General features: G+C 44.0%; 1 protein-coding gene across 4 annotated transcripts in view; it reads right to left on the bottom strand.

Moving 5' to 3' along the window:
* DNM3 (dynamin 3) overlaps window positions 1-20,406 on the bottom strand; it is a 177,655-nt gene that overhangs the window by 84,798 nt on the left and 72,451 nt on the right. The gene's annotated exons all lie outside the window — the stretch shown is intronic.

The following is a 20,406-nucleotide window of genomic DNA, read 5'->3' as shown; positions in this document are numbered from 1 at the left end:
TTCAGTACATATTCAAGATTATTACTTAATTGCTTTCACAAAGACCTAGTGGAAATCCTTCACAGAATCTGGAAAACTGACATGTCTTTACATTCCTGTTTAGGAAGTCAGATAGAAGGGAACTGGGAAAGCATCATCTTTCTTATCAAAAGCACATTTATTGGTGCCAACAAATAGGGAGAGAGATGTTCTGATCGTTCCTGAAGCCAGCTAACGGACAAAGAACATCACTGCTGTGACTTTCAGTGATCACTGTGATGATTCACAGTACAGGACTTGACATCCTGTATTGGAGGTGTTTTACCTAAGGACACCATGCAAAATGCTGGCCTGCTGCTTTGTTGAGGGGAGACCTTTTGACAAGCAATGCTGAGAAAGCTCTGGTATTCAATCCTCTTCTACATCACTGCCTAAGCAGCAGTAAGAGTGATTACAGTGAAGTTAAAGAAGATGAAGCACTACTATAAAGTGCTAAGTTCAATAACTGCCCTCCCATTGTTTCAGCTCCCTCAAGTGCCTCAGTTTGGAGTCATTAAAGTCACAAGCGTGAAAACTCCACAACCCGTGTGTGTAAGCCTCTTATCTAGATTACCCTGCATGCACAGCAAGCAAACCTGACTTTCAAAGCACATGAGGTACTTGGCAGTAAGCCCTGCTCCCACTCACACTGCATCTAGCACCTTTGCTGTTAAGAGGACAGGCAGTCTTCACCAAACACAGCCTAATTCAGAGATGTTTTGCTGGTTTAAGCACATTCTCCTTTCTTCTCTGCTCTGCTTCAATGCAGGCAATTGTGGCCTACTTTTGTCTGTTAGCTCCTTCTCTCTAGAGCTTTATTTTGAGGTCCCAGCTCCCATGCCCTGCTCCTCAGGAAGGTGCTTGGAGCAGCATGTTAGGGCCTTGGCGGAGGTGCTTGAGACGGAGGCATGAGACAAGGGCTCTAATGACAGAACTAAAGAGTTCAGTTTACTAGGAATGGTGCAACTATAACATCCTGTGAACTACTTATCAGTGCAGGGATGAAAGGCAACAGCACCCCACACTTGCCCAGCATGAGAGCTGTTAGTCTGCAGAATAAGCTGCCAGCACAAACCAAACTCGGAGAAGATGGGCCTCTGCTTTCCACATGCAACAGCAAGTCCAGCTAAGCAGGAGACTTGATGCATAGAGCCACCTTCATCTTCCAGAGAAGAGGTCAGCAGCTGGCTCTGCTCCAAAACACAAAGGGGTCAAGGCTCTGGGAAACAGCACAGCACAGCTTCCTTTATCCCCTCCTGAGTGGGTCCCAGCCTAGCCCAGGAGTAGCTACTCGTCTTTTCCCTTTGCTAGGGTGGGGTGTTGGTCCATCATCTCAGCAGCAAATAAGCTGCAGAAAAGCATCGTTTCAGATCTCTTACATGAAGGCTATGGGAACATGTGCACTGCACACAGCAAAGGAGGCCACCGTGGAAATATTAGAGAGCTTTAAATCCTAAATCTCACATGACTTGCCCCAACACTTAAAGTAAGGGCTGGATGATTAAACTTGCTGTATAATCTCTTCCTAAACTGTTGAAGCATTTTCTTCATCAGCAGGGAGAAACCCAAGTACAAATGTTTGAAGTCTTTGTCACATTTTGACCTCAGATACCTAAAGGCACTTGTTCTGCTCCCACAGTGTGGAATGCTCTCCCACAAAGCACTCGTGTGGAATCTTCAGAGGCTATTTTGGAAGAGCATAATAAAAAGGCCTTTCTTCCAAGGGTCCCTGTTGCTACCAGCACATCTTACTGACCAGCTCTGTGGGTGCCTCCATTTTCCACAGTTTTTCACAGAGCTGGGATTTCTTCTGTGCAGCTATCCATTACAAAAATCTAACTGAAAATGTGTAGTTGTCAACAATGGGACAGAGGAGGAAGCAAGCTTCTCTTCATGATGCACCCATCTTCACAGTGAAAAAAGACAATATTAGTTCCACAAGGTTTACTGCAAATTTATTACAGCAATTAAACTGTCCACTGAGTGTGTCTGTACCGACTTATTTCCAGATTCCAAACCAGATGTAAAACCCATCCTTCATTTAAGATGATTATTCTAACTTCGGTATGTAGGAACAGATATTCTGGCAACCGATTGCTAATGAGCTTTCCTAACTCTTTAAAGCTGTTCTTGCTTTTTCTGCAGTATTTACAAGAAGCAGCTAGTGGTTGGGAAACAGTTTAAATCCTTGCTCCTCCTGCAGCTGAAAACACTACATCTCTTTTGCACAGAAGAGGTTTTTAAACAGACTTCATTAAACACAGCTTCCCAAGAATCCACTTTCTTGCTGGTCATGACTTCAGTCTTTTTGCATTTCAGCTGCACAGCGAAGGGTTAGTAAACCCCTGTCCCCTAGACACTCCACCCACCTCTCAGGACTTTCAAGTTACCAAACCCGTGCAGCATTTTTAACCCATTGTTGAGCACCAGCATTCAGATGCTTAGGCACTATTCACTTTTTCCTTTATGCATTGCACAAAGGTTCTCAGCAGGCTCTATAAACATTCATGACCAAACAGGAATCTTACAGGAAAGATCCAGGATATTGTATGGGTGAGAGGGTCTGCAGTCAGAGACATTGGTCTGGTGTTTTCATTTGAAACAAACACAACCAATAGGATGGGCAGTAGGAGAAGTTTCTACCTCTAAGCACTCGACTACCATTCTGTAGCTTTAAAAATAATTGTCTATGTTTATGAATATTGTTTCCTCCAACATAAATAGAAGATGGAATCAAAGAGGTGACTGACTCTTGCGTTTCCTTTGTGAAAGCTGATAAACAAAGGTTTCCAAACAAAGCACACACTTAAGCTATGACATCCCCTGATGCATTGAGACTAAGAATTTGGTGTGATTCCATGAATCCTTTCCTATGGATGCCCCCAGCTGCACTAGAAAAGAAAAAGAGGACTGATGCAGGGCAAATAATGTTTCCTAACATCAGAGAGTGGGCCAAATGCTGGCCAGCTGTCTGCCGTGGGGACTGCAGCAGTTCATTCCATTTAGCTCCTTTTCAGCATCCAGCACTTGCTGCTTTCCTGACACACTGACCCCATTCAGGAATTACTGCTTTTCAACATGCTGTCAAATACACAATGTCAAAAGAAGAGATTTTGCTTTCCTTAGCTCTGTCACTAGCTTTTGTCTACATCTAACATAACAAAATCACAGATTCAAGCTTGATTTGACACTGCCAGCATCTCCTTGCAGTGAGTTTAACAACAAGATAAACAGCAGGAACATGAAGAGAATCACAGCTTTTCACTTCTGTTTTCGTTACCAGGCTATTCTGTCTTGCAGAACATTCGACCGCTACCCTGAGCTTACCTGGCTAGCAAGACAGAGCTGATAAAATTAGAAGGGCAGTGCAAAAGTGGGAAACCAAAAGCAAAACATTTGGATAAACAGGCAGCACAGTAGATCTGCTTAGAAACACAGATTAGCACATGGGATGCCCCTCATAAAAGATGATGTACCACATAAAAGCTACTCATGCTGATTCTGTTTTCTTGACTTTTATTAACAGCTGAGGGCTGAAGAGATCCTGTACCCAGTCCTGTCACCTATCTCATCCACAACAACTCCTCTTACACTGTCACATCAAATAAGAACATTCCTACTTGCAAAACTCTCATTTTCAGGGTGGAGCCATTGTGATCTGCTAGGATGATGTTTTTACCATCCCCATGCCATGTCTAGTATCTCTGCCTTACTAAGTGACTCCATGGATGGGAAAATGGCAAATTTGACTTTAACAGACCCCAACTCACAGTTAAATGATTGCTTTCTAGTCCCTGTTTCCCTGTGTTAATGTTGTTGAGGCCTCACATTTTTGCATTCAGTTCAATAGGTGTGTTCCATGACAGCACTTCCCTAGCAATACTCATTTACCATTGGGAAAACTTCCCTAACCAAGACCACCATGGGCACTCTTCAGGACTCCCATAAGCCAGGCGGCCCAGTCAAAGCTCTTGCAGACGGGCTGCACACACATCCATTCTCATCTCCATCCCCAGGGCACACACAGCACTTCATTGCACATCTGTTCTACGGTAGGTATTAGACCACTGCTGGCAGAGCTAAGGGCTGTGTACTCACTACCTGCCTGGCTGCTCCCACTTGCACCTATGGGAGCTTCAGTGGTGGCAGCCAGAGCATAATTGCTGTTTCAGAGGCAGAAGGCTTCAGGACTACTCTCATTCTACTCCAATTAGATATGCCAAGATGGTCATTATGCCCCAATCCCCTGAGCTATGGATCCTAACTGATACGTATTGACTTTCTCAAGGAGAGGGGATGTTAACTCCAGTGCTGATGACAACCATCTCTGCAGACAGCAAGACTTGAAATACAAGGGAACTAGTAGATGATACAACAGCTCTTATCTACTGCATGGGCAGACAGCAGTCTGCACCCTCAGCACTGGCAGAGAAAGGACATTAATGCAAAAGAAAGCATTTGCAGAATCACAGAACATGAGAAGTTGGAAGGGACCTCCAGAGATCACCCAGTCTAACCTCCAGAGATCACCCAGTCCGACCCTCTGCCAGAGCAGCATCACCCAGGGCAGGCTGCACAGGAATGCATCCAGGGGGGGTTGGAAAGGCTCCCCAGAAGGAGACTCCACAACCTCTCTGGGCAGCCTGCTCCAGGGCTCTGTCACCCTCACACCAAAGAAGTTTCTCCTCATGTTCAGCTGAAACTTTCTCTGTTCCACTTTGTCTCCATTGGTCCTTGGCTTATTGCTGTGCACCACCAAAAGAGCTTGGCCCCCCTACTTGTCCCTCACCCCTCAGCTACTGATAGACAATGATCAGATCCCTCTCAGCCTTCTCCTCTCCAGACTCAACAGCCCCAGGGCTCTCAGTCTCTCTTCACAGGGGAGATGCTCAAGTCCCCTAAGCATTCTCCTGCCTCTCCCTTGGACCCTCTCCAGCAGGTCTCCGTTTCTCTTGAGCTGGGGAGCCCAAAGCTGGACACAGTACTCCAGGTATGGTCTCAGCAAAACAAGAGTGTTCAAATGTCATCCTCTCTCACTTGCTGTTAGTGACACAGACTGAATTCAAACACCACTTTAAGGATCTGACTTATGAGTAAGATAATCCCTAAACAAATGGCAAAGAGTGACAAAGGAGTGCATCTACTGCACCATTCCCCAACAGACAGTTATCAACAATTCAAAAACAGCAATGTCTTTTCCCTACAGCCCAGTATAGAACTGGCTTCAAAGTTGTATGGAAAACAAAATTACAAAAAACCCCAAAACAAACCAAAGCTTCTCCTGTGCAGAACACAGAAACCCGTGTGACACCAGTGGGATGTGCTAATCAGTTTTCTGATCCCTGTCCTAATAGTTTCTGCTCTGCTATGTGTGTCGTGTTCTGAGTGCCAAGGCAGTAATTTGGTTGCCTTGGCTAACAGAAAATCTCTTCCCCAAGTCAAGCTAATTGTTCAAAACAACTGGGGAATAGGCTAACTCGCTCACCCAAGCAGCCCAAACAAGCACGTCACAAAACGTTTCAGCCAAAAAATGCTACAGTTATTAGGTCTGATACTTGTGGTTAATCAAGTGAGAGAGCTCAGCAGAACTCAGTCACATCCCAGCGCCTGGTAAAAATACACAGACATGTGGGTCTAAGATGCAACAGGAGCAAAAGGCATTGGGCAGGCCTGAGAAATGCAGATACAGTCAACCTACTGCTAAAGTCTACGCTGCTCTGCTGAGACCCCACCTGGAGCACTGCATCCAGTTCTGGAGCCCCTGTTACAGGAAACATCTGGAGATGCTGGAAGGTGTCCCGAGAAGGGCCACGAGGATGAGCAGAGGGCTGGAGCTGCTCTGCTGTGAGGACAGAAGGGGGCCACAAGAAAGCTGGGGAGGGACTTTTGAGGGTGTCGGGGAGGGATAGGACTGGGGGGGATGGAGCAAAACTAGAAGTGAGAAGATTCACACTGGATGTTAGGAAGGAGTTCTTCCCCATGAGGGTGGTGAGAGCCTGGCACAGGTTGCCCAGGGAGGTGGTGGAAGCCTCCTGCCTGGAGGTGTTTGCAGCCAGGCTGGATGTGGCTGTGAGCAACCTGCTGTGGTGTGAGGTGTCCCTGCCCATGGCAGGGGGGTTGGAAGTGGATGATCCTTGAGGTCCCTTCCAGCCCTGACAATTCTGTGAGTCTGTGAAACTCAAGATCAGTGACAGAGCCATGATCATCATTGTGGGAGCCTCCAGAGAATATTTTGAACTAGCACTGTAAAAAATACTTAATGCCCCAAGGGCTAACAATTCTTATCATGTTGACTAGAAGTTTGTAAGTCATCTGGCAGTCTTCCAGTAACATGCTCTTTCCTCTCATGTTGCAGCTAGACACTACTTCAAAGGCTGCAAAATCATATCATGTTAGGAAAAACTGAGGATTATTTACAAACCCATAACTGTTTTAAAACTTGCCTCCATGCAGCCTCACTTAAATTAAGTATGGAGTGTCAAGCTGTGCAGCTACACAACAAAACTACCTCTGCTAGGAACAAAGTAGTGCTTAGGCTAAACAGTTCAACAGGCTTTGAAGTCTAGACTAAGGAAAGATTCTTCTTCCTAGTCTTCAAAATTCCCAAACATCAACTCTCCTTTGCTAAAGTGACCAATGCAAGAACATTTCATAAAGGGTCACCTGTGTTAAGGACACCCAGAAGGAAATGCAGGAAGCCTGCCAAAGTGATTAATGTCAGTGTGGTATCGTCCTGCACAGGAGAAGACTGAACAAAGATACTGAGCCAGATCTGGAAGCAGCACAGACTTGTTTCCAAGAAGCTGGACTCAAGTTAGTGAGCCCAGACTTTCAGCACAGGTAGCTGTAAGGTGAGGTTGCAGTGCTTTCACTTCCACAATAGCTCTCAGTCACAACCCAAGTATGACAGCTGAACAAACTGTGCCCAAGGACACACCTTCAGCCTCTCTTGGCTCACCAGGACACTGAGTGTGCAAGGTAGTCCCCAAAAATACATGTGAGCAAGAGAAATGCCTTTTGAACATGTTCTGATTCTAAAGAATAGCAGCAGCAAGTCACTCTATCAACTCAAATCACTTCCACAAAATATTCTAAAGCTAGAGCAGGTCCCAGGCACCAGATCTGTGTCACACTTAAAAGCAACTGAAGTCACAGAGGGCCTGAGATCCCTGCAGAAAGGCTCCCATACCTGCTGCTGACACAGCTTCGTTAAATAGTTCCACAGCTCAACACTAGAGGCACCAAGTCCCACGAGGAAGAGCATACAATGGACCTTGGAAAAGCATTCAATAACCACTGTGGTATGCATGAACCCATGAGAGGATCCAACAGCACTGCAGGACCCAGGCCAACTCCAAGCTGTATGCAGTAATTATTAACTAGTGCTTTGGGCAGCCTCTTGCAAGTCTGCTTTTTGGACGTTGCAGCTCAGTCAGTTCTGTAAGTCACGTGGGACTCACTGCTCTAACCAGGTGGCTGTGATTCGCAGAGTTTGCACAACATTTGCTCCTCTTGCTGCTTGCAAGGTTGATACCAGGGCTTTGATCCCGGGGTTTTTGTTTTGTTTTCAGATATAAGTTTAGAAGCATGAAATAACTTAGCCACTGGGTTTGCCTGGTTTCTAACTAAAGTCACCTAACTATCACTCCAAGAAAAGACTCAAGTTGCTCTGAATCTTTGCCAAAATTCACCAAAAAGGAAGTGAAATGGTTCAGGTGGGTGAACATTTTCCCAGACCAATCACTCCACCAAGACACATGCTTGTTAGTACAGAAATGCTGAGCAGAGCCTTGAAGATCTTTTGGAGGAACAGATTCTAAGTTCTCTCATTGAATGTATGTTTTACAGGGTGGGGCATGAAACAGATATCCCTTGTGAGCAATGTGGTTGGAGGTGATTACATATTCTGTTAAACTGAATAGCTGTGGGAAGCACAAAGGGCTGGAAACCAAGCAAATGGGAAAGAGCACAGCACCCAGGTGCTGTCACAAAAGACGAGGCCTCACCGTTGGAGTGCTTTAGGGATTTTGCCCAAATTTGCAATGCAACCAAGGCTAATTACATGTTTAGGGACTTTCTTTGCCAAGTTTTAATTGACTTTTCTAAGTATCTCCTGCTTCCATTACCAAAAGCAGTTCAGGGGAAAGAAACAGTGACTCTCGGTACAAAAAGGAGAGAAAAATGCATCTCCGTACAGCAGTAATTCTGCGTCGTGCGCATCAGCACAATTAACAGGAACAGTTAAATAGAGACAGCTTGGCTTTAGCACTTGGGAAAAAACAAACCCTAAACAACACAAGTTAGTACTTTTCCCTCCCCTTTCTTCACCGACGAGCATTCAGCAGCCGAGCTTTCTGGGCTCCAAGGAGGCTGAGCTGGGTGAGCTCAGCCAACCACAAGGCTGCAAACGTAGCAGACATATCGTAAAACTTCAGTAAGGCTTTTAAACTGCTTCTCACCTCCCTGGTTTGATGGTGGTGTGGTACTGTTATACAATATGCGCTGTTGCCAAGGCAACTTCATCTCACCTCCACAGCTGCGGCAGCTTCAGCGAACCAACACGACAACCTCTGGCAACTCTGAATGAATTTATTTTTGTTAAGAGTCTTTCCAACTATGAAGCATTTTCAGATGAACCTCTGGGGTTCTTTATCCAAGGACTATTGCTATTCCTCAAAAATAGCTCTTACTCGATTCCAGTGGAAACACTGTGACACCAAGTCCGAAAACGTACTCTGTGAAATCAGATTGGTGCCTGGCAATTTCATACCTGGTGTAAAAGCAGTATTGTGCCTCTGTGCTCGTTCAGTTCAAGTGCAAGAATTTACATCTCTGGCAAATATATGAGTCTGCCTGGACAGCTTAGCATGTCCCTTTTCCATTAGAGGGGGAGGGGAGAAGGGGGAAAAAAAGCCAAACTACTTGAGGCAGAGAAAGCCTAAATTTCTAACCCATCTCTTCAGCAGAAGCCAAATTATAATATTGCTTCAACTGCCTTTTAAGCAGAGCTAAAATAAAGGTTGAAATGCAAACCAGGGTTGGGTGAAAAGAAATCGGCAGAGAGTGCTTCTGTGATAAAGGCTTTTGTGGAGGGAGGTGGCTAGAGCCTCGTGGTCCAAACCCCAAAGAATTTCTTATTTTCATGTCCTTGGCTTCAGGGACACTGCTGTGTGAGCAAGGACTAGAACAAGAATCAGAACATTACGAGTCTTCCCCACAGTAAGTATCAATTGCAGCTTTTAAGGAGATTCAGTACTATTTCTTTCTTTTTTCTCAACTTATTTGGGTATAGAACCAAAGTAAACATAAGAGAATAGAGCAAGCCTGTGAGAGTGTTTTGTGAAACTCAGCCAAGGTTCCTGCTATTTTAATTTGGGGAGAAAAATCAGTGTTGCAAAATGTCTAGGAAAAGCTTGTGCTGAGAAAGCACACAAGTATTTAAAGGTGGGCAATGCTGTTTAGGAAAGAGGAAGAACGTGAGAAGTGCATCAAAGGGGAATGGTGAATTTAGCTTCTTTAAAAAGATAAAAATCAACAAAGCAAAAGTTGACTTTTCCAGGCTAGACTTTTCTCCTTCCCTTCCCCATTTCTTCCCTTCCCTGCTGTGCCGCAGATCTGTCAGAAAGTACAGCTGTTGCTGAGAGGAAAGACATTGTCCCTAACTGCGTACACTGCGAGTCCTCTGCCACTGCCAGCCGGCCGTGCCACCAAATCCAGGGAAGAGGATGTTTGTCACTCTCATTTCTACTCCAGCCTGCAAATACAGCACGGGGAAGGGCTGTTTCTGCTTTGCTGCTGTTGTTTTCCAGTTTAGTAAAGTCTCTCTATGTAAGATATTTCAAGTGTCCCTCTGCCTCTCAACCAGCCTTCGCTACTAAAATACCCTGATAGACAACTGACTGTGGCTAATCATCAGATTTAGAGTGCACACCACACAGACTCATAAAGCCCTCGTGGCTCTCCTCTTCTCCCCTGCAGCTCCGATCCGTGCAGCTCCATCACTGGAACCGGCAATGCATCTGCTAAATTCGATGATACTAAAAGAGCTGGGCGGGGGGGAGGAACGAAACCAAACCAAACCAAAAAACCCCAAGAATGTACCTAATTACCAGTAATCCTGCCTATTAGATTTCATTCAAACACCACAACTTCTTTCAAATAACCCCAGCTCATTTTTGCAGAAATTCCTCTCTTCAGACAGGATATGGGGGAGGAGTCAGCTGGTGATGTTTTACACATGCACGTCTGGATACAGTCCAATTATTCTCCTTATACATTCCTCCAGTTGTTTTCGTTTTGCTGCATGCTCTGGCATTCATAAATTTGTGAGATTAATTGTGTGTGAGCCTCTGCAGCCTTGGATCTGGGCACGGCTTTAGCTGCAACACAGCTAGAAGTCAACATTAAAGAGAGCTCCAGTTCAGAACACACCATTTACATTTATGCATCTTTGGTACAGTAAGGACTGAAGCAACCATCATCCTTACCACATGCAGCAAGCTGGGGAGCTTCACTCGATACCAGCTACGCTTTCTCACCACAGTCTGAGCTTATGGAAAGTTTCTCCAGTGCAAATTGCAAAGGAAGCCACTCTTTAAAATGTTTAGTTTTTCCTTGGAGCTTTCTGGTTCTTGCTTTGGGTTTTTTGTTGTTGGTTTCAGTTCTTGTTGGTATGATTCCATTTGTCTTTGTGAACAATATGCCAGCAAGAGGAAGAGGAGTGCTGCACAGCCTCAAAGGAGTCCAGATAACGTAGCAGATCATGCCGTTGGCTGCTAACAGGGTCACAGAGCTGGCAAATCTCACACCCTGGGAAATCCCTCCCCGCATCTGAGGGCCTCCCATGTGCAGCTCGGGCTCCTTGCTGCTGTAACTTGCTACTTACAGCCCTCAGCAAATGTGGACAGGAAGGTTGTGACTGGGCTCCTGCAGTCTCTGGCTATTCCAGGCTTGCTAGAACAGCCTCCTTTGGGGCCAAAGGCAAGCCGGCTTAAGCCAATCACCAGAATGGGGAAAGCAAGGGGGCTAAAACGCCACTTCTCCTCTCCTGGGGCCAAGACTTCCATTTACTGATGTTTTGTATTTTATGTGCCATTTACTAACCAAAGCCACCTGTTTCCTCAAGCTCTCTGCAATTTATTGTTTTGCAAAATCAGTTTCACATTACACTTCTGATCAGCGCAGTTCCACACGAGAGCAACAGAACTGAGGTGATGTATTAAAAAGCGAGGGGTCGGAGGCCAAGAATCTAATCACTGGACTGCAGCTTTCTGACCCAAGTACAGCACTGGATGCTCAGATCCCACTCGCACTCCAGGAGCGCAAGGCAGTTCTGTGTTGTGCTGTAGCTGTCAAGGTAGGATGACAAGGGAGCTGAACTGTGCCCAGTTTACAAAGCTTTTCCAAAAGCAGTTAGCTGCTGGCAGGAACAGCTGGACAGCGACAGGTTGCTTTGGGGTGACTTGCCTTGTGCAAGATGGCTGTTACATTTTTGAGCAATTACCCACCAGGTTTGATGAACTATTCACTGAAGGTCAGTTGAACTGGAACCATCTTACAACCACTTACCCTTTTCCAGAAGTCTTAATGCACTGTAAAGTAGTCAATCTGGGCACACCATCTGAAATTTAGCAGAGGATAGTAATCTAAAATATTTTAACTCCCTCACATTTCCCACTATGAATCCATCTTGTGGATATATATTCGAAGATCTCTCAAATCTCTGCAGTTTGTAGGAGGCTTTTGGTAATACATAGTAGGAGAAAAGAAACCAAAAACCACCTCCTCAAGCTATGAGCTTTTTTCCTCCCCCCCAACACACAAAATTCTGCTCCACTTCTTTTCACCCAGAAGGCCAGGAGATTGGGTTTGGCACTCCTCATGGCCACCATACCTGAATCTGGCAATTAATTGCCACTGCACAGAGACAACTCTCTCACTCTGCCAGCCACCACTGCTAATCCCTAAGGCTCCTCCATTGTAGTGCTGAAGGTCCAAAAGGCAGGGAGAGTGATTACAGTTGCAGTGGGTTAATTACTGGGGTAAGCATAACTGATGTCACCAGCACTGTGCTGCTCCAGCCTGAAGTAGCTCATGCTGTGTTACTGAAGAGCTGAACCAGATGTGAAGTTTAGCCCCTCACCCTGAACTTCCATCTTTAGGGCTGCAGCCAACCTTAACAGTTGCATGAAGTACTTCAGTTTTTTCCTTACAGAGTTAGGAAATCATACCTATAACCAACACATGCTGCAACTTCAATTAAATTCTTTCAACATCAAGTACCTGAGAGCCAGAGATGTCAGATTTATGGCTGCACACACAACCTTAATTCCGCTCCAGATGCGCACGCATTGTGATTAAGTATCTGATTACGTGATTGTGCACTGCTTTTCCACAGGCCCCTGCTCACTCACACACCATCTGCATGCTTTCTCCTGCTGAAAGCACACACAAGAGTGGAGGCTTACATTTGCACAAACAACCATAAATCCAGCATTTCCTAGCTTCTGAGTGCTTGACTTGGCAAACAATGTTCCTTTCATGTCCGTTTCTTGCCTGTGATAGGTGTACAGCACACACCTAAAGAACGCTGCAGCAGTTTAGGTTACAGCATCGTTCAAAAGTACCCAAGCCATGTCTGAAACTCCCTTACTTCACGGATGAAGCATTGTCACATTTTCGGTTCATGGTTGCACTATCATGTAAGTCATATTTTCCACACAATAGAGGCAGTGTAAAAATTAAAACAAGCTGCACACTGATTGACCAAGCTGTCTGAATAATTCTCTTTCTTCCTAACAATGAACTATGTTCCCTGAGCTCCAAGTGAACAATTAAGAAGTGTGGGGGTGGGGGTTGAAGGGCAACCTATAGCAAACAACATTTTAAGAGCAGCCCCACAAAGAATACAAGGAAAACAGTAATGCATAAAATAAGCCCTGTCCTGCCTTTAAAGCTACTGGAGAATGTGATGATGAATGAGTAAAGGAGAAGTTCTTAGTTGCAGGAGAAGACACAAAATTTAAGCAATATAACTTGAAAACACAAACCAGAAAATGCCTCTTACGCATTTCCAGAAGCATGGCTTCAAAGGCAGTAGTTTTCACACCTGAGTTACACTATCACAGTATCAGCTTGGCTCAACACAACTCCACAATCAGGAAAGAGACAGTGGACAGTGCAGTTGCTGGCTCAGCAGGTGGCACTGGATTAATACAGATAAGATACTTTTACCCCATAGCCCCCGAGGAGATTTCTTAGGCAGCTAAAAACACTGATCAGTAAACCAGGGCTCCATTTTGAACACCAACCATATAACTACACTGAATGGTCCCATATTACCAGGTCCCATTAATTCTACTTTGACAGCTCATGGAGGAAAATCCTGCCAACTCAGCTGGGGATCTCTGCCACATCTCCAAAGGTCACATGCGTCCCACGATTTCAGGTATTCACCTAAAGCCAGCTCATTCAACAGCTCTTTCTGTTTTACTCTCCCAGCTATGTCAGTTAGCAGGGCAGCAAGGAGAAGAAGGCAGTAAAATGAGAATCCAAATCACAAATAATTAAGTCAGCACTGAGCAGAAGACAAGTAGAGGTGTGGTATTTCCCTGAATACCCATCTCTTCTAGCTGCTTTCCATGCTATCCAGCACTTGCAGAGACTCTTAGACTTTCCCTTTGACACTGCGAAGATACTGGGGCAGAGTTCTGAAGGAGGTTATCCCTCAACAAATTCATGGTTTTCACTAAACAGACTAAATGCTTCAGGTAAACTGGGGTTCTCATTTCTACTGGAAGAAGGCAAGCAGGTCTCCAAAAGTGCAATTCCTTCAGGAATTTTCAAGACCTGGCATGCAGTGGGTCGCAATAGAAACTAGAATGCAGGATTTTCAGGTTAAATGGGATTTTATCACAAAAGCAGTATGGAAGCAAGTACAGATTGCTGTTAATATGCATAACTGTGCTTTAGCAATGGCCTCAATATGTAACCTCTATGCTGAAAAGTAATAACAAAGCAATTCATTTTCAAAGCTTCTAAGAGATTAATGGTAGAAGAGGAAAGCAGGATTTTCCCACAAAATACCTGAGCACCAGCGGTGATTTAAGATCAATATTGTTCAGAACAATATTAGCAAATCGGTTTGAACAGTAATGAAAATATAGAAAGGGCTTCTTAGGGCTAACCTTTAGTTGCCTGATCAGAGTGTTCATGCAATGACCTTCACATGCTCAAACCAGTTCAAGGCAAACATCTTCAGATACAACAGGCACAAAGTGTGAGTTTTGATGATCTGTGTTTCCACACAACACCAGACAGAACTGACATTGTTCATTACCCAGCAGCCACCTAGCCAAGGCTGCAGGACCAACTAAACATCAACGTCTTCATTTCTTAATCAGCTAACAAGGTCTTCAGGCACACCTACTCCAACCTTTGAATGCTCTTTCAGGGTCCAACACCTGCATTCGTGCCCCAAACCCTTGGAGAACTTAGCTGCTATTAACAAGTTGAATTTTTATCGTCAAAGGTGTCGCATGTAGATTTTTGTGAGGCCAACAATATTATTTAGGCTCCTTATGGTCTTCTACCAACATCTACTAAGACTTGCAGTGCCACCTCTCCCACATGAGTCTCCACTGCTCCTTCACCCAGTCTTCCTTCCCAAGAAAGGGAAAGTGGAGTCTATGTCAGTACAGTAAAGGAAAAGCATCCAAAAAGATGCTGTGAAAAACTTCATGCCCACTTCTCCAATCTCCTTCCACCTGACAGTATTTTGTCAGTGTCTTTTCTGCTGTTTTAGCACACAGACATCACTTTCCCTTTCTCCACAGAAATATTAACCTGGAAACTAAGCACAAGATGAGACTAATTCAATAACATTTACTCTGATGAGACATACAAACAATTTCAGTTTCCTCCACTTAGGATCCACACTTCTTTTGACCTCACATCAGGTATATCACTATCACTGCAAATTAAGTCACAAAATTACCTTAGGACAGAGTCCAAACGTGGGTGAACACAGGCAAATCAGTTGTGATTTACCTACAGTAAGGTGTCAGGATACACTGCACAACAGACCATGGGCTCTGTCTCCAACAGACTTGGTCAGAGAGGCAAGTTCAGATATGCAATAAAAGAGAACAAAAATCACAGGTATCAGCAGAGCTACATTGAAAGAATGAATCACCAACGCCCTCATAAAGCATGGAGCATGGTGTAAGATATCTGATTCTTCACAGAAGACTATAAATTGGACATATGTTTAATAGCTCTCCCTGATGTTACCATCGATACCATAAAGTAAAGCCTCATTTCTGACTTCCTGGCTCTAGAGAATGTTTTTCTTTAATTACATCCACATATACCATTCAAAAGGAATTTCCCATGCATTTTTTGGCCTTTAGCAGACATTTCTATTAATTATTCTAAAATACCGAAATTGTGATAGGTAGTGATGACAAATGTAACCTCAGTGTAAAAGGAGATTCTGTGGGAGATGAGACTGCAGCTGCAATTAGGTGAACAAGCCAGGAATGATTTCCACAGGTTCTCCTCTCCAAACTCAACCACATGTGGTATATCAAGGTCTTGGATTATGACAGAGTGGCTGCAAACTGCTTTTCTTCTGTGTGATCAATTGAGTGCAAACCAACAAAACAACAAGAAAAAAAAAACAAACAGAAAGAGAAATAAAGAGATCCCCAGCAGAATATTCAAGTCCATCACATTTGAGTGACTTGAGACACCACATAAACCAAAGTCCTGAGAGAAACATTCTTTGTTTAGACCAGCTATTTCTTATTGAAAACAATCTATTGGTAACTCAATCTCATCTGAGAAAAAACCACAACAACTCAAACCTTTTTGGCACATTAGTAGTTACTTAGCCTTGAACAATCCTTCTGGTGGTGCTTTTTATTTCTATGCACAGTGAATGAACTATTGACCCCTTTGAACATATTGGTGAGATATCTGTGGGAAGGACAGAAAAGTTTGAAAGAAATAACAAGAGTTAGGGTAGTCATCCTTGAGAGCTGGAGTAATGCTACAGGCAAGGAAGATTGGGTAAAATCCTGGTGAAGCACAACTAAAGCAACAGGGCAAAACACCACTCAACTTTGATGTGACTGACATGAAGGAGAAGAGTGCAGAAATGGTTAAGTGGGCTAAATTGGTGCTGGGGAGTAAAGGGACTGAGCGCAGAAAGAATTGAGGTATTACACCTTTATGGATGGCAATTCTCAGGAGACTGTGCCTTGCAGATCAGATAGTGGAAGAGGGGAAAAAAAAAAAATCACTGGGGGAAGGCCTTGAAGGTTCCTGGAGTAAGAGACTGATAAATGATGATGGTAGTATGATAAAGATAGCTGGAAGGGAAAGAACTACTGAGACCTGGAGGAAGCTATTCCTCGCCTCCTGGGCAGGGAAACACCTCTCCAGTTCAGAGAATGGAACAAAATTAGCTTGGCAGAATCAGTTCAGTAGATTGTTTGAGAGGTATCAGTATCAGTAAGGTTGGAAGAGACCTCAAAGATCATCAAGTCCAACCTGTCACCACAGACCTCAGTGTCACAAGCAACATGTTTTCAAAAAGACAGGTTCAAAAAGACAGGTTCAAAAATACAGCCTACAGGCCACATGACAAAGAATAGTCCACTGAATCCACATCACTGAGGGCCAAACCAGTCTGAGACAAAATTTACAGATGTAAAGGTCCAGAACCACTCACAGATAATATCCCAAGACCAGGCTGTGTCCAAACTGTAAACCTCTTCTCCTAAGACTGAGGCAACATCCTGGTCAAGAGGGTTATTCCTCCCTTTAGCCATTCAAAGGATCTCTGAGAGCCACCATAAAGGGGATACCACAGGAGATTTTGTGGGATGGAATTCGATCTTAGAGCCTACAAAAGATAACTTATACACAATCCATCTCCCACTGCATACTTAGCACATCTTGCCTATCTCCAAACAGTCCCTACTACCTGTATTTGTTTCTGTTTCCCTGCAGCTCCAGCCAGGTACTTTGTGTTGCACTGTAATACAGTCTTCTTCTGAAGGCTTTACAGAAAAGGGAAACCAAAGCAGAAAGAATTTGCTCAAGGTAATACAAGTAGGTGATATAGGCAAAGGCAAAAATCTTGATTCAATTTTCACTGCAATCATACTGCTTATTCCCAACTTGTTAGCATCAATAAACACATTTAATACTTCTAAATATTTCAACATTGGTGAATTATAAAGCTTCCTTCCATCCTATCTTTCTTGAGCTAATGCTCTCTCTGCATCATCTCCTGTGAAAGGAATCATTGTCATTGTGTCTTTAAATCCTCAAGTCCATACCACAATGAAAACTAACAACTTGTGAAAAAACCAGACCAGTGCAAACCAGACCTCGCTGATTTCTCCTTACATGAAGCACTGTACGTAGACATGCAGAGCACCGGCTCAGTCTTAGGAGAAGAGACTTACACAGACCTCACAATGGGCGACACCGTCGCTTTGGAGCACCAGCTGCAGTGAGAGCTGAGTTCTTCACTGACCCAGTTTGCTTTAAGAACAAGGTGACTTGCAGGGATGATGTGGTTTTTGGGAGGACAGTGGCATTGCAGTTTCTGAGCAGGCTGTGTAAGCAGTGACACTTGACAGCCTGTTATGGTCACTCCTTTTCAAGTCATTAAATACTGCCTTTATAAGTTACTCCTATGACTGAGCAACTCCAATGTTTGTTTCAAGTCCTGTGTTATGATGCTGTTACAATTGCAAGAGATGTGCAGTACTTAAAACGGGAAAGGAAATGGTGTAATAAGCAGACAAACTGTAGTCGTAAAAATAGTCACATTACATGGAGATTCCTACAAGCTTGCAGTCTCTCACAGGAAATTTTCTGTAAGCCCTTTTCTGAATGAGCAAAACACCAACAGCCCTGGAACTGAATGCACATAACCATAACTGAGACTTCCAAAACAGCAGTGTGCTGACTACGTAATTAAATGCCTGGTGAATCTTCAAAGTGAAGAAGGGAAGGTCACCACCCAGAATGTGTTGGTTTGGTTTGTTGGGGTTTTTTTGTTTGTCTGTTTATTTTTAATGGCCATGATTGGTTTTCCCAGTCAAGGCAGCAGCTTGTCAATACCTCAGAGTATGCCAAACATGGAGTTTCAAAACAGGGGCTTGGATGATGAACGAAAGCTAAAAGCACACCACAAATAATTCTCAACAGGTTGAAAGTATATAAATAACATTTCAGGTAATTCAAATGCATTCAAACAGTTAAATTTCCCACAGACAAACATCTTTCTCTCTAGCTACCTGGAAGACATCAGACCAAAGACAGCACTGTGATTTACCCAGTGTGAAAAAAACCCAACATTTCTCATCCCTGCAAAATTGAGCCCAAAAGAAAACTTCTAAAAACCAAAGCGATTTTGTGGAACAGAGCACAAGCCAAATGCTCGTAGTACTGGCGGTGAATATTTTTGTTGCCGTGGGATCTGAATTCAGTGACTCAGATTCACATCTTCTATGCTGAGATTTGGACGCACCCAGAGACGATCAATATTTTGAAGTGCTTACAACTTCAAGGCACAAGCAGAGAACATTGAATGGGAATGAAGTACCCCAAGCAGACATATTTTATAAGGGTTAGAGTGCTTTAATGCGGGCTTTTTGAGGAGCAGAATGCTTACAGGCTATTATATAGTAATCAAAATAAGATCTTGCATGCTTTGTCTAAAAGTCACTAGGATGCACTAATTACATCTCCACTTGGCACTTTATTACTGCACAACTTAAAGTGTCCTTCCCCCCACCTCCCCCACCCCCCATGCACGGTTTTCTATGAGGCTTTGGCTACACCGACCCCACACTATGCTGCACCTACACTGACAGGGCAGGAATCTGTGTGGTTTAGAAATAAATAAATAAAAGGGAAGGGAAAGAAAAAAGGCAAATACAGGAATTAGGTATTTCTTATTAACATCTTTTTTGAGGTGGAAACAATTATCTCCTGCAATCAACGTTAGAAAGAGCAGGAATTCAGAGTTACATTCCATTGACTCACATTCCCACTTCGCTTCCTGCTCGGAATTCAAATACTCTGAGTGCGACACTGACAAAGCAGCAAAAACATTCGACAGTGTCTCTGACTTGTTTTTCGGCCGTGCCCTTGTGTGCCTTCAGGTCTTTGCTGGTAATTAAATCAAGCCAGATTGCAACCAACTGCATGGCAGCAGCGTCATCAGCATGCAATCTGCTGAGGCTTTCTAAAAGTCCCTCTGACGGCTTTTGTGAGCCCAGTGCCTCTCGGTGCAGCTTTCCATCGCATAAAAAGTGTGCTGCCGTTCGAGCCACACATTCCTAGTGCTCGGAAGTGATTTTAACAATCTTATAGTAGTTACATTAAAGTACTGAAAGTCTCTTTAAAGACATCTAGCAGCTGAATCTGGTGCTTCAACCTTCCGTAATCTGTGCAGCAAATGGGAGGTGCAGAAATATTTCAAAGGCGTGCAGTGTTCCTTTATGGTGGTGTGGTTGTCCTGTGAGCAGATCGAGACAAGGTTAGGCTTGGAAATCTACGAAAAGTGGATCTAGGGATCACTCTCCTTTGCTTCATCGTCACTACTACCCTGAGCAAATGAAAGAGGTTCCTTACCAGGCTGTTTGCAGTGCTGGATAGCACGGCTTGAAAGCACTGCACAAATGAGAGGTTTGCCGTGCGCACCCACAGGCTGCTGAGCGCCTGATAATTATCGCTGAAGAGCTCCATTTTGTACCGCTTCCAAAGAGTCCAAGGGGCAGATCATCTTCACGACTTCCCTTTCAAGCCAGTTAAGTCCTTCATTCACAGACTGATCTTGAAGTACAACATATCCAATACATTTAAAAGCTCAGCTTTACTGTTTTTTTCTTTTTTTAAAGTGCTGTATTCTATTTTATTTGTCCTGAGGCGCTTCTTTTCCCAGGCTCTCTGCTAAAAACCAAGAGACTGCCTCGGTGTTAAAGAGACTCAGTGAACTTTTAAAAACCAAACTTTTGTTCAAAACTAGGGGAAAAGGAAGAAAACAAAAAGGAAAGAAAAAAAAAAGAAAACCCCAAGCCCTGAGACTACTGGACTGTCTTCAGACACGGTGAAATTTTCCACAACTCCACGCTGGATCAAGGATTTTTTTTGAAGGGTAGTAGAGACTATTACGACTTTTAAGTTCTGCGTACAGAGCTCATCGAAACTTGTATATTGTGGTGCCACTGCTGGAAAGGTACAGCTCTATTAACTCAGCAGCCTTGCACTTCTGTTGATGCCCTATCTGTTCAGCCCACTAAGACTTCACACACCAGATGTTCCAGCACACTACATACAGATTGTTCTCTTTCTGTAGACTCC

Source organism: Melanerpes formicivorus, unplaced genomic scaffold (assembly GCF_026170545.1).
Source record: "Melanerpes formicivorus ecotype bairdi unplaced genomic scaffold, bMelFor1.0.p_v2 SCAF_81, whole genome shotgun sequence".
NCBI lineage: Eukaryota > Metazoa > Chordata > Aves > Piciformes > Picidae > Melanerpes > Melanerpes formicivorus.
Note: the sequence above shows the minus strand (reverse complement) of the source record. Positions and strands in the feature narration are given on the sequence as shown.